The 13,691-nt window shown below is 43.5% G+C and overlaps 7 non-coding genes across 7 annotated transcripts; 5 read left to right on the top strand and 2 right to left on the bottom strand.

Moving 5' to 3' along the window:
• The first annotated feature begins 478 nt into the window (after positions 1-478).
• Positions 479-549, top strand: trnag-ccc (transfer RNA glycine (anticodon CCC)). The gene has a single exon. It is a non-coding gene; the product is annotated as a tRNA-Gly (tRNA).
• Positions 550-1,446: 897 nt separating this feature from the next.
• Positions 1,447-1,518, top strand: trnag-ucc (transfer RNA glycine (anticodon UCC)). The gene has a single exon. It is a non-coding gene; the product is annotated as a tRNA-Gly (tRNA).
• A 5,391-nt stretch (positions 1,519-6,909) lies between these two features.
• Positions 6,910-6,981, bottom strand: trnaa-ugc (transfer RNA alanine (anticodon UGC)). Its single transcript has one exon. It is a non-coding gene; the product is annotated as a tRNA-Ala (tRNA).
• A 1,160-nt stretch (positions 6,982-8,141) lies between these two features.
• trnag-ccc (transfer RNA glycine (anticodon CCC)) lies at positions 8,142-8,212 on the top strand. Its single transcript has one exon. It is a non-coding gene; the product is annotated as a tRNA-Gly (tRNA).
• A 1,104-nt stretch (positions 8,213-9,316) lies between these two features.
• Positions 9,317-9,388, top strand: trnag-ucc (transfer RNA glycine (anticodon UCC)). Its single transcript has one exon. It is a non-coding gene; the product is annotated as a tRNA-Gly (tRNA).
• Positions 9,389-12,401: 3,013 nt separating this feature from the next.
• trnam-cau (transfer RNA methionine (anticodon CAU)) lies at positions 12,402-12,474 on the bottom strand. The gene has a single exon. It is a non-coding gene; the product is annotated as a tRNA-Met (tRNA).
• A 417-nt stretch (positions 12,475-12,891) lies between these two features.
• Positions 12,892-12,963, top strand: trnag-ucc (transfer RNA glycine (anticodon UCC)). Its single transcript has one exon. It is a non-coding gene; the product is annotated as a tRNA-Gly (tRNA).
• Positions 12,964-13,691: the final 728 nt, after the last annotated feature.

Below are 13,691 nucleotides of genomic sequence, written 5' to 3'. Positions count from 1 at the left end.
TGAACTTGACTCCCTTAACGTATTACTCTTACTACAGATTTGTAACTGCAAACGACAATTTCTGTAATATTTTTAAATTACACCGTAGACGTGCTTAACCAGGGCGAGTTACAGCTGAAATAAAACACACACGTATCACGATGAATTGTACAGTAACAGCAGCTACAATAGAGTTGCACTCGTGGCGTTTATGGACTTATGGACGCATTTATGAAACCAGTCCTTAATGTTTCAGAGGAAAACCCAGATCTGCTCTATTTTTGTATACATTCATTGAACTTGTAAATGGGCACACGTTAACGAAATCGTGTTCGCCTTCATACTGATTGTCTCTGCACCTGTGATGTAGTGATTGGCTAGGTACGTATTAAGCAGATCGACAACAGACTAATAAGGATAATCATTAAGACATCATCTTGCCCCATGGGACGCTTTCTATGAATTTGCTTCAAGGACGCAAGCCAGAGCTTCCCCAGCAGCGCCAGTGGTGTAGTGGTATCATACAAGATTCCCATTCTTGTGACTCGGGTTCGATTCCCGGCTGCCACATCCGACAAAGCCTGCTCTCTTTCTTGATTTGATTGTAATCTGCGCAATAGGTAGTCACATTCTGCTGCAGCAGAGAAGGGGTAGTTATCCATCTCGTGTTATTTCACAGGAGTTTGTATGTGCCCGGTTCAAGTTGAGGAGCTTACGTGACAGTTCCTGTAACTATTCACTTCTTTACCTGGTGTCTATTGTGTAACGCGCAGCATCTTTTTATTTATTTATTTATTTATTTCCATTTTCCGATACTGTCTGGCTGAGCCCCCGTGTCCTAGTGGATCAGACACTGGGTTCCTAAGCCAGGGAGTGTGGCTTTGAGTCCCAGCTGCTCAGAAGCACGGTCATTTTTAAGCTCGGATCTGAGCTCAGACTGAGCCCCGATCCGCTTAGTTCAAAACAATTGACATGATGCTTCCCACAGCACATACAGGGTGAAATGTGAAGGCACTGAAACCTGGAAAGCTGCTCCAGCGCATGGAGAAGCTCGGTGTGCAGTCTTGAACAGGAAAGTGGAAATAACGCAGGGCTTTGCAAACTTGTATTGCTTGCAATATGCAATATAGGAGTGGCTGTGACGTTAACAGGTGGGTGAGTGCCCAAGGAGCAGAGTGGCGCAGCGGAAGCGTGCTGGGCCCATAACCCAGAGGTCGATGGATTGAAACCATCCTCTTCTATGTTTCAACTTTGGTTTTGTTTCATTTCGGAAAGGTCTGAATAAAGTGCAATCTGGAAAGATGCTAATGGACATTTTCCTTCCGCACTCAGGAACAGGAAACTGCAGATATCGCAGGGCTTCCCAAATGTTCACCGATTGCAATTTGGAAAACAAATTGCCTGCCACTTTGCAATCCTGGAATCATGTTCGACCACAGTGAGATATTGTGGGGAAGCAGTTTCTAAGCGTTGGTGGTATAGTGGTTAGCATAGCTGCCTTCCAAGCAGTTTACCTGGGTTTGATTCCCGGCCAACGCAATATACACTCCCCTCTCTGTCTGTTCTCAGCTGCCTTGTGTGCTCTTTCATGCTGCTTCAGACACTTTTAAGAACATAAGAGAGTTAACAAACGAGAGGGGACCATTCGACCCATCTTGCTCGTTTGGTGTTCATTAACCAAGGATCCATTCCAGACCATTTTTAAATGTTCCCAAACTTTCAGCTTCAACCACATCGCTGGGTAGTTTATTCCAGATTGTGACTACTCTCTGTGTAAAGAAGTGTCTCCTGTTTTCCGTTTTGAATGCCTTGAAGCCCAATTTCCATTTCTGTCCACGGGTAGTCTCCTCTGTACCAGGGTGAAAAGGTTCAGTTCTCTCAGTCTCTCCGAGTAGGACTTTCCCTTGAAGACCTGGAATAAGTCTGGTTGCTCTCCTCTGAACTGCCTCTAAGGCAGCAATATCCTTTTTGAAGTGTGGTGCCCAGAACTGTACACAGTATTCCAGATGAGGTCTAACTAGCGCATTGTACAGTCTTAACATGACTGCCCTTGTTTTAAATTCTACACTTTTGACAATATACCCTAGCATTCTGTTTGCCTTCTTTATTGCTTCCCCACATTGCTTGGATGGAGAAAGTGAGGAGTCCACATAGACTCCTAGGTCTTTCTCATGCGTTACTTCATGTAGATCTGTACCTCCCATAGTGTAATTATAGTGGACATTTTTGTTACCTGCATGTATTACCTTGCACTTGTCCACATTGAATTGCATTTGCCAGGTGTCAGCCCACAACTGAATATTATCTAAGTTCCTCTGAATAGCCTGTGCTGCCAAGATTGTATCTGCTGAGCCACCTATTTTCTTGAAGTACTGTTGGAAATATCCCATCTGGCCCAGGTGATTTGTTTGTTTTTAATTCTGCTAGTCCCTTTAGTACCTCCTCCTCATTTATCCTGATCTCTCTTAGGGTTTGACTGGACTGATTGTCAACCTGTGGCATGTCATCTGTTTTTTCTTTTGTAAAAACCTCTGTGAAATACTCATTTAGAATATTTGCCACATCTTGTTCAATTTCCAAGATACCTCCGTTTTTGCCCTTTATCTGTTTCACCTCCTCCTTTATTAACCGCTTGCTGTTGTGATATTGAAAAAAGCTCTTTGCATTGGTTTGAGCTCCAAGAGCTATGTTTCTTTCTAATTCCCTCTCTGCTTTCCTGATCCCTTTCTTAAGATCTCTTTGCAGCTCAACATATTCTATGTATTTTGTTTCGTCACCATCCCTTTTGTATGCACTATACAACATTGTCTTCCTCTTTATATTTTTTGCATACCTCTATTATACCATTTTGGCCAATGATTTTTGTTCCTCAATTTGCTATGTTTTGGTTCAAATTGCTCCTGAGCCTCGAGTAGTATATTCTTAAAATATACCCATGCATTTTCAACTAACTCTGTATCCAGTGTGCTCCAGTCTACCTCTTCTAAGTGCTGTCTCATACCTTCAAGGTTTGCTTTTCTAAAATTGTAGACCATTGTTTTAGACTTGGACCTTGTTTTTTGAAAGAATGCCTCAAAGACAACCATATTGTGATCACAATTTGCCATTGGTTCTCTAACTACTGTCCCCCTGACTCTATCTTGGTCATTTGAAAAGATCAAGTCAATACATGCGCTCTCTCTGGTTGGTTCCCTGACAAATTGAGTTAGAAAGCAGTCATTTACCATCTCAACCATTTCCATTTCTGCTTCTGTAGTCCCCACTGGGCTTTCCCAGTCTAAGTTTGGGAAATTGAAATCCCCCATTATAACAGCCACATCCTTGCTACATGCAGTCCTGATTACACTTTACAATGCAGCATCTTTCTGAATATCTGAGTTTGGTGGCCTGTAACACACTCCTACCGCTAATCCTCCAGATCTCTTGTTCAAAAGTTTCACCCACAAAGATTCTGTTCCGTTACTGGGATCTAATACAAGTTCTTCTGCCTCAATGTCATTTTTCACATATAATGCTACCCCACCCCCTCTTCAATTTTGCCTGTCTCTCCTAAACTGTGTATATCCTTCCAACTTGTATTCATCCCCATCATTTTCTGTAAGCCATGTTTCTGTCACTCCTACAACATCATAGTCACACACCAGCACTGTGGCTTCCAAGTCTAACATCTTGTTCCTTATACTCCTGGCATTGAGGTACAAACATTTCAGGACTTTCCTACTGGCAGTTTGCCTTGGTTTCCTTTCCTTAGTGGAACATCTCCCATTGTCAAAGCTCCCTGCCCCCCTGGTTCCTAGTTTAAATGATTCTCAATTTCACTGCACATACGCTCTTCCAATGCATTAGCCCCCCTTCTGTTTAGATGTAGACCGTCCGGTTTGTACAGGTCCCATCTATCCCAGAAGAAAGACCAATGCTCCATAAACCTAAACCCCTCTTCCCTACACCAAGCTTTCAACCACGTGTTAAACTTTCTAATCTCTGCCTGTCTCCCTGACCATGACCGGTGGATTCCCCCCGGCTTTGGCCAGTAGCCCGTCTACTAGTTTAGGGAGATCTGCAACCTGAGCACCAGGCAGGCAAGATACCAATGCGGGTCTCCATGTCACTAGAACACACTGTGTGATCTACACCTCTAAGAATTGAGTCTCCTACTATAACTACCTCCTTCGTCTGGGGGGGGGATTGGGCACCATGGTGCTCTGGTGCTCAACTGCCCCCCATCACCCTCTGAGCTGTCACTGTCCAACTTGGTGTCCAGCAGTTGGAACCTGTTGGGCAATTCAAGCTCTTGGGGTGTCTCTACGGGGTGTGCACGCCCTTTTCTGCGGTTACGACCTACTGTAACCCAACAGTTCTCTACGCTGTCCTGCTCTAAGGTCTCAACTCTCCTAGGTTTTACCCCCAATTCACACCTAATTGGCCCCACCTGGCTCCTCCTGCAACAGAATTCCTGCTAGTCCTAGACAGAAACTCCCTTCTATAACCTGTTTACTTTCACCAACTCAGCAGCTGAACTGAATTGGCTTCAATTTAGGCAAACTACCGACAATGCTAACGTCAATTTAAGGCAAACTTAAAACAAAATGAGCAATGCTAAGACTATTCTGAATCTAGTCAAACAACAAGATGGCTACCTCTCACCTGTACTATCCGGTCTCTCTCTGTGGCAACTTGTAAATACTTGTGCTTACCTTTTTGCAAGATCAACGACAAGGTGGTAAGCACTTTACACTGTCAGCTGTGCAATTACTCATGCAACCTTAGTGTTACTGGTTACTGCTAGTGTACAAAACACTGACCCCGACGTCATTTGAACACGCACCCTTGTGATCTAGAGTCAGACGTGCTACCCTTGCCACAAGAGCTCGCTGCTTTCAAGGCGGGTGGTGAAACGCTCCTCTTTAAATTATTATTGGTAGTAGTAGTAGTAGTAGTAGTAGTAGTAGTAGTAGTAGTAGTAGTAGTAGTAGTAGTAGTAGTAGTAGTAGTAGTAGTAGTAGTAGTCGTCGAAGTAGTAGTAGTAGTAGTAGTAGTGCATATCCGATACAGCGTGCTCTACATATTGCTTTGAATGCATGTGTAATTTACTCATGAATTTAGGTCCGTTCCTTGCTGATGGATTGATTATGGAGAGAGGGAGGGTCTACATATAAGTCGGTGTCCTGTGGGGGACAATGCTTTGCTTAAGGAGTCTGCATTTGGTAGACTTTCAAGGTGCACAATTCAGTGGGAGAAAACGCATCGGTCGGTGCTTGGTTAACACTTCTTTTTTAGTAGCTTAGTAGAGCCAATGAGCTCGGTGTTAGTGCGTGTGCCTCCAATGTATCACACCTGGCACCTGTCCCCGCTAATTCCCTAGTCCTGACGACGGTCTGTGTTTAACTTCAAGCCAACAAGTAAAGACAATGCGCGTTTTAGATGGCATGTGTGTCAACGTGATGATGACGATGTTCAAGTACACCGTTCCGTTTAAAGCGCCCAAATCTTACAGCCTGCGCACTTACACTCACCTAAAGGAATATTAGGAACACCTGTTCAATTTCTCATTAATGCCATTATCTAACCAACCAATCACATGGCAGTTGCTTCAATGCATTTAGGGGTGTGGTCCTGGTCAAGACAATCTCCTGAACTCCAAACTGAATGTCTGAATGGGAAAGAAAGGTGATTTAAGCAATTTTGAGCGTGGCATGGTTGTTGGTGCCAGACGGGCCGGTCTGAGTATTTCACAATCTGCTCAGTTACTGGGATTTTCACGCACAACCATTTCTAGGGTTTACAAAGAATGGTGTGAAAAGGGAAAAACATCCAGTATGCGGCAGTCCTGTGGGCGAAAATGCCTTGTTGATGCTAGAGGTCAGAGGAGAATGGGCCGACTGATTCAAGCTGATAGAAGAGCAACTTTGACTGAAATAACCACTCGTTACAACCGAGGTATGCAGCAAAGCATTTGTGAAGCCACAACACGTACAACCTTGAGACAGATGGGCTACAACAGCAGAAGACCCCACCGGGTACCACTCATCTCCACTACAAATAGGAAAAAGGGGCTACAATTTGCACAAGCTCACCAAAATTGGACAGTTGAAGACTGAAAAAATGTTGCCTGGTCTGATGAGTCACGATTTCTGTTGAGACATTCAGATGGTAGAGTCAGAATTTGGTGTAAACAGAATGAGAACATGGATCCATCATGCCTTGTTACCACTGTGCAGGCTGGTGGTGGTGGTGTAATGGTGTGGGGGATGTTTTCTTGGCACACTTTAGGCCCCTTAGTGCCAATTGGGCATCGTTTAAATGCCACGGCCTACCTGAGCATTGTTTCTGACCATGTCCATCCCTTTATGACCACCATGTACCCATCCTCTGATGGCTACTTCCAGCAGGATAATGCACCATGTCACAAAGGTCGAATCATTTCAAATTGGTTTCTTGAACATGACAATGAGTTCACTGTACTAAACTGGCCCCCACAGTCACCAGATCTCAACCCAATAGAGCATCTTTGGGATGTGGTGGAACGGGAGCTTCGTGCCCTGGATGTGCATCCCACAAATCTCCATCAACTGCAAGATGCTATCCTATCAATATGGGCCAACATTTCTAAAGAATGCTTTCAGCACCTTGTTGAATCAATGCCATGTGGAATTAAGGCAGTTCTGAAGGCGAAAGGGGGTCAAACACAGTATTAGTATGGTGTTCCTAATAATCCTTTAGGTGAGTGTATACAGAACCAGCTTGCAATCTGGCCCATTGTTTCACTTCTCACAATGAATACATACACACGCTGTTTCTCGGACGAATGCTGGGAGAGAGTGCCGAAAAGGCCCATGCTAGTGTGACCGATGAATCACGGGCTCCCGATTTGTTCGGTACTTGCTATGTGCATCCAATGACATAGTGCACGGGCTCCATTAAAAGACAGTCTGGAGATGCCGAGGACTGAACTCGGGACCTCATACATGCAAAGCATGCGCTCTACCACTGAGCTACATCCCCAATGCCAGCCTGTCTTCTCTCAAACTTTGTATCTCTGTCAACAACAAACATACATGCAAAACGAGATAGAAAAGAGCAGTGATGGTGTCGTTACTCACAAAAAGAAATGTATTACATTGTATTCTTTACTCATATAACAAGATACTTTACTTATTACTCTCTGGGCAAAGTAATTAGTTACTTTACTATTAGATTACTTTGCATTTCACCCCAAACGTTGCGGGACCACATTAAACAATTACAAAGTTACACCCACACATGCGGTCGAATAAAGACAGAAACATACTGTTATCTCTTGCTGTTCTAATAAAGCGCCACAGGAAAACCAGGCCAGTGTCGGAAGTCCACGCCCTGATGTGGGAGGAGCGGAGCGATTGTGGGTTTGGTTTGTGTCTCGTTTTAAAGACAGTGACAGAAAGCAACACTACGAGCGACAGAGCCTGGTGTGGAAAGGACTTTTGTGGCTGTCTTATTCTGTATGCTTTAGATGATTGGAGACAGCTAAAAATATACAAGTTTCTGTTTAGAGATATTACGAATAGCTAAAAGGGTATAGACAACATTATATTCAGAAGTTACTGTAAGAAAACTTTCCATGTGCAACACTAAAATAAATATTTGCTATGTATTATTATTATTGTTATTATTGTAATCTTTATCAAGATATGTGCTAGTAGATTTGTATTTTAAATTGCTGAACTTGACTCCCTTAACGTATTACTCTTACTACAGATTTGTAACTGCAAACGACAATTTCTGTAATATTTTTAAATTACACCATAGACGTGCTTAACCAGGGCGAGTTACAGCTGAAATAAAACACACACGTATCAGCAGCTACAATAGAGTTGCACGATGCACTCGTGGCGTTTATGGACTTATGGACGCATTTATGAAACCAGTCCTTAATGTTTCAGAGGAAAACCCAGATCTGCTTTATTTATGTATACATTCATTGAACTTGTAAATGGGCACACGTTAACGAAATCGTGTTCGCCTTCATACTGATTGTCTCTGCACCTGTGATGTAGTGATTGGCTAGGTACGTATTAAGCAGATCGACAACAGACTAATAAGGATAATCATTAAGACATCATCTTGCCCCATGGGACGCTTTCTATGAATTTGCTTCAAGGACGCAAGCCAGAGCTTCCCCAGCAGCGCCAGTGGTGTAGTGGTATCATACAAGAGTCCCATTCTTGTGACTCGGGTTCGATTCCCGGCTGGCGCATCCGACACAGCCCGCTCTCTTTCTTGATTTGATTGTACTTGTCATTTCATTCTTTTCTTCATTCCAGAATGCAGCGGCAAGACTCTTCTTTAGCAATTGACTGGATCATTTCTTTCTTTTGAGGTTATTCAATTTCAAAAACACAGACAATATTTTCTGGGAGTTATATTTCAGAAATAAAACGAGACACATTGGTGACAAATGCCAGCCCTCTTTTCGAATCGATTGACGCAATAATCTGCGCAATAGGTAGTCACATTCTGCTGCAGCAGAGAAGGGGTAGTTATCCATCTCGTGTTATTTCACAGGAGTTCGTATGTGCCCGTTTCAAGTTGAGGAGCTTACGTGACAGTTCCTGTAACTATTCACTTCTTTACCTGGTGTCTATTGTGTAACGCGCAGCATCTTTTTATTTATTTATTTATTTATTTATTTATTTCCATTTTCCGATACTGTCTGGCTGAGCCCCCGTGTCCTAGTGGATCAGACACTGGGTTCCTAAGCCAGGGAGTGTGGCTTTGAGTCCCAGCTGCTCAGAAGCACTGTCATTTTTAAGCTCGGATCTGAGCTCAGACTGAGCCCCGATCCGCTTAGTTCAAAACAATTGACATGATGCTTCCCACAGCACATACAGGGTGAAATGTGAAGGCACTGAAACCTGGAAAGCTGCTCCAGCGCATGGAGAAGCTCGGTGTGCAGTCTTGAACAGGAAAGTGGAAATAACGCAGGGCTTTGCAAACTTGTATTGCTTGCAATATGCAATATAGGAGTGGCTGTGACGTTAACAGGTGGATGAGTGCCCAAGGAGCAGAGTGGCGCAGCGGAAGCGTGCTGGGCCCATAACCCAGAGGTCGATGGATTGAAACCATCCTCTTCTTTGTTTCAACTTTGGTTTTGTTTCATTTCGGAAAGGTCTGAATAAAGTGCAATCTGGAAAGATGCTAATGGACATTTTCCTTCCGCACTCAGGAACAGGAAACTGCAGATATCGCAGGGCTTCCCAAATGTTCACCGATTGCAATTTGGAAAACAAATTGCCTGCCACTTTGCAATCCTGGAATCATGTTCGACCACAGTGAGATATTGTGGGGAAGCAGTTTCTAAGCGTTGGTGGTATAGTGGTTAGCATAGCTGCCTTCCAAGCAGTTGACACGGGTTTGATTCCCGGCCAACGCAATATATACTCCCCTCTCTGTCTGTTCTCAGCTGCCTTGTGTGCTCTTTCATGCTGCTTCAGACACTTTTAAGAACATAAGAGAGTTAACAAACGAGAGGGGACCATTCGACCCATCTTGCTCGTTTGGTGTTCATTAATATCGAAGTGATCCAAGGATCCATTCCAGACCATTTTTAAATGTTCCCAAACTTTCAGCTTCAACCACATCGCTGGGTAGTTTATTCCAGATTGTGACTACTCTCTGTGTAAAGAAGTGTCTCCTGTTTTCCGTTTTGAATGCCTTGAAGCCCAATTTCCATTTCTGTCCCCGGGTAGTCTCCTCTGTACCAGGGTGAAAAGGTTCAGTTCTCTCAGTCTCTCCGAGTAGGACTTTCCCTTGAAGACCTGGAATAAGTCTGGTTGCTCTCCTCTGAACTGCCTCTAAGGCAGCAATATCCTTTTTGAAGTGTGGTGCCCAGAACTGTACACAGTATTCCAGCGCATTGTACAGTCTTAACATGACTGCCCTTGTTTTAAATTCTACACTTTTGACAATATACCCTAGCATTCTGTTTGCCTTCTTTATTGCTTCCCCACATTGCTTGGATGGAGAAAGTGAGGAGTCCACATAGACTCCTAAGTCTTTCTCATGCGTTACTTCATGTAGATCTGTACCTCCCATAGTGTAATTATAGTGGACATTTTTGTTACCTGCATGTATTACCTTGCACTTGTCCACATTGAATTGCATTTGCCAGGTGTCAGCCCACAACTGAATATTATCTAAGTTCCTCTGAATAGCCTGTGCTGCCAAGATTGTATCTGCTGAGCCACCTATTTTCTTGAAGTACTGTTGAAAATATCCCATCTGGCCCAGGTGATTTGTTTGTTTTTAATTCTGCTAGTCCCTTTAGTACCTCCTCCTCATTTATCCTGATCTCTCTTAGGGATTGACTGGACTGATTGTCAACCTGTGGCATGTCATCTGTTTTTTCTTTTGTAAAAACCTCTGTGAAATACTCATTTATAATATGTGCCACATCTTGTTCGTTTTCCAAGATACCTCCGTTTTTGCCGTTTATCTGTTTCACCTCCTCCTTTATTAACCGCTTGCTGTTGTGATATTGAAAAAAGCTCTTTGCATTGGTTTGAGCTCCAAGAGCTATTTTTCTTTCTAATTCCCTCTTTGCTTTCCTGATCCCTTTCTTAAGATCTCTTTGCAGCTCAACATATTCTATGTATTTTGTTTCGTCACCATCCCTTTTGTATGTGCTATACAACATTGTCTTCCTCTTTATATTTTTTGCATACCTCTATTAAACCATTTTGGCCAATGTTTTTTCTTCCTCAATTTGCTAAGTTTTGGTACAAATTGTTCCTGAGCCTCGTGTAGTATATTCTTAAAATATACCCATGCATTTTCAACTAACTCTCTGAAGACTCTTTTTGGAAGTTGAAGAAAGTGTTTTGTGATTATTATATAATGTTTTATATTAATACTAGCATTAGAAGTAGTTTTGTATACAGACTGAGCACATTCGATTTAGCAGGACAAGTAAAGGGTCAACAAGGTCGATTTGTTAGAAACTCCTGTCAGTAATGAAAGATTACACAGTGCCGAAATAGCCTAGAGCTGTCTCCTGAGAATTTGTTTATGACTTAATCGTTTCTCCAGATAGGCAGGAATTGTTTCTGTTAAAGAACGATTGACACTAGGTAAATGACGACCGTGGGATCGCATCTTCCTAGTGCACATCAAAGACGGACATCTGCTTTGGATCCATCACCTCTTCACGGGAGGACAGATCGTAAAACGGACCCGGACCTGTATCTTCTGATTGGATGAACGGCCATAAGATGTTACGTCATTTTTCCTATAAAGTTGTACTCATGTTTGTAAACATTAAGTCTCACTGAAGGAATTATTTCTGACGTGGAGCTTCCGAGCCGGCTCCATTAAAGTTCTATTTGCTTTATCTCCGCGACTTCTCCACTAATTTCCCACGTGGTTCTACAACTCAGACTTAGTAACGCGTTACCCACAACGCTGGAAAAGAGTTGCACTGTCGTTTCTTGAATCTCAGAGCATTCTAAATCTGTTTCGGAGGCGTTCCCCAAAGGCACAATATGTGGATGATATGGGCAAAAAGAAGGAGAAAAAGCTACTGTGCGCTAGATGACATGTAAAGCAAGGAACACATTCGTTACTGTCCCAGCAATCTCCGAGAAACACCGTGTGTACGCATCCACTGTGATATGTGATTGAAACAACGAGATTGCAAGCACCCATGTGCATCATTTTTACTTCTCGGGTTCAAGTCACAGACAGACTGTGGTCAAAAAGTAGGGAGTTATCAGGGCCAGGTGCCAGGGGTGATACATGTAAGGTACACGCAATAACGCCGAGCTATAGCCTCAACTATGCTGAGTGTTGCTTTGTGGGTACAGCGACTAAATTAAGACATGTTGAAGTCAATCAATCAATGAATAAATACATGTCCATTGATTTATGTATTGATGTATTTCTTTCAACATTGAATTCTTTGTGTAATGTCGTTTTCAACACAGTCCTCAACTCTTGTTGTCCTTGTCGCCAGCACGGGTAAGTGTGTGCTCCTGAGTGGTAAAAGGACCCTTGTCAGAGGTGGGATTCAAAGCCAAGCCTCTACAGGAGACGATGACCTGCACACAGCACCTTACACCACTCGGCCATCCTGACTTGTGTTGCAGTGATCAAATTGAGTCGTTGCCGACGTCATGGAAAACAATGAACTTTTCAATGACTGTGTTCTGCCAGGGCTTCCTTCACTTTGACTTTTGGGATCACGACGTCATCTCACCAATGGCCGAAGTAGCTCAGTTGGGGGAGCGATAGACTGAACATCTAAAGGTCCCTTGTTCCATCCCAGGATTTGGCATTTTGCCATGAATTTCTTCAGACAGCGCAAGCAACCACTTTATTGCACAGGTGTGCGCCTTTTTTCTGCAGCTGGAGATCAGTGTGGTAGAACTCAAAGATAAAGGAAGAGTGCTTGCCCCGTGTGAGGGTCGAACTCACCACCTTCAGATTATGAGACTGACGCGCTACCTACTGCGCCAACGAGGCACGGCATGGCCAGCTCCCTCTACTCCAACTGACCTCTTAGCATGACAACCACTCCGATGAACATTCGTGAACACATATTTTCCCCGAATGACAACCATGCGCCTGTGATGTAGTGATTAGCTAGGTATGTATTAAGTAGTTCGACTGCAGGTTATTACAGATAATTATTAAAAGACCATTGTGCCCCAGGGGACGCGTTTTATATGTCTTGTGCATTTGCTTCGGTGACAGAATCTAGAGCTTCCCCGCAGCGCCAGTGGTGTAGTGGTATCATACAAGGTTCCTGTTCTTGTGAGTTGCGTTCGATTTCTGGCTAGCGTATGCCACACAGCCTACTGTCTTACTTGCTTTGATTGCCCTTGTCATTTCATTTCTTTCTTCATTCCAGAATACAGCGGCTAGAATTTTCTTGTTCAAGTGTTGGTGGTATAGTGGTTAGCATAGCTGCCTTCCAAGCAGTTGACCCGGGTTCAATTCCCGGCCAGCGCAATATTCACTCCCCTCTCTGTCTGTTCTCAGCTGCTTAGTGTGCTCTTTCATGCTGCTTCAGACACTTTTAAGAACATATGAAAGTTTACAAACGAGAGGGGACCATTCGACTCTTCATGCTCGTTTGGTGTTCAATAATATCGAAGTGATCCAAGGATCCTTTCCAGACCATTTTTAAATGTTCCCAAACTTTCAGCTTAAACAACATCGCTGGGTAGTTTATTCCAGATTGTGACTACTCTCTGTGTAAAGAAGTGTCTCCTGTTTTCCGTTTTGAATGCCTTGAAGCCCAATTTCCATTTGTGTCCCCGGGTGCGTGTGTCCCTGCTGATCTGGAAAAGCTCCTCTGGTTTGATGTGGTCGATGCCTTTCATGATTTTGAAGACTTGGATCAAGTCCCCACGTAGTCTCCTCTGTTCCAGGGTGAAAAGGTTCAGTTCCCTCAGTCTCTCCGAGTAGGACTTTCCCTTCAGACCTGGAATAAGTCTGGTTGCTCTCCTCTGAACTGCCTCTAAGGCAGCAATATCCTTCTTGAAGTGTGGTGCCCAGAACTGTACACAGTATTCCAGATGAGGTCTAACTAGCGCATTGTACAGTCTTAACATTACTGCCCTTGTTTTAAATTCTACACTTTTGACAATATACCCTAGCATTCTGTTTGCCTTTTTTATTGCTTCCCCACATTGCTTGGATGGAGAAAATGAGGAGTCCACATAGACTCCTAGGTC

The sequence above is a fragment of the Amia ocellicauda genome, chromosome 14 (genome assembly GCF_036373705.1).
Source record: "Amia ocellicauda isolate fAmiCal2 chromosome 14, fAmiCal2.hap1, whole genome shotgun sequence".
Taxonomy (NCBI): domain Eukaryota; kingdom Metazoa; phylum Chordata; class Actinopteri; order Amiiformes; family Amiidae; genus Amia; species Amia ocellicauda.
This window is presented reverse-complemented; position numbering and strand designations above follow the sequence as displayed.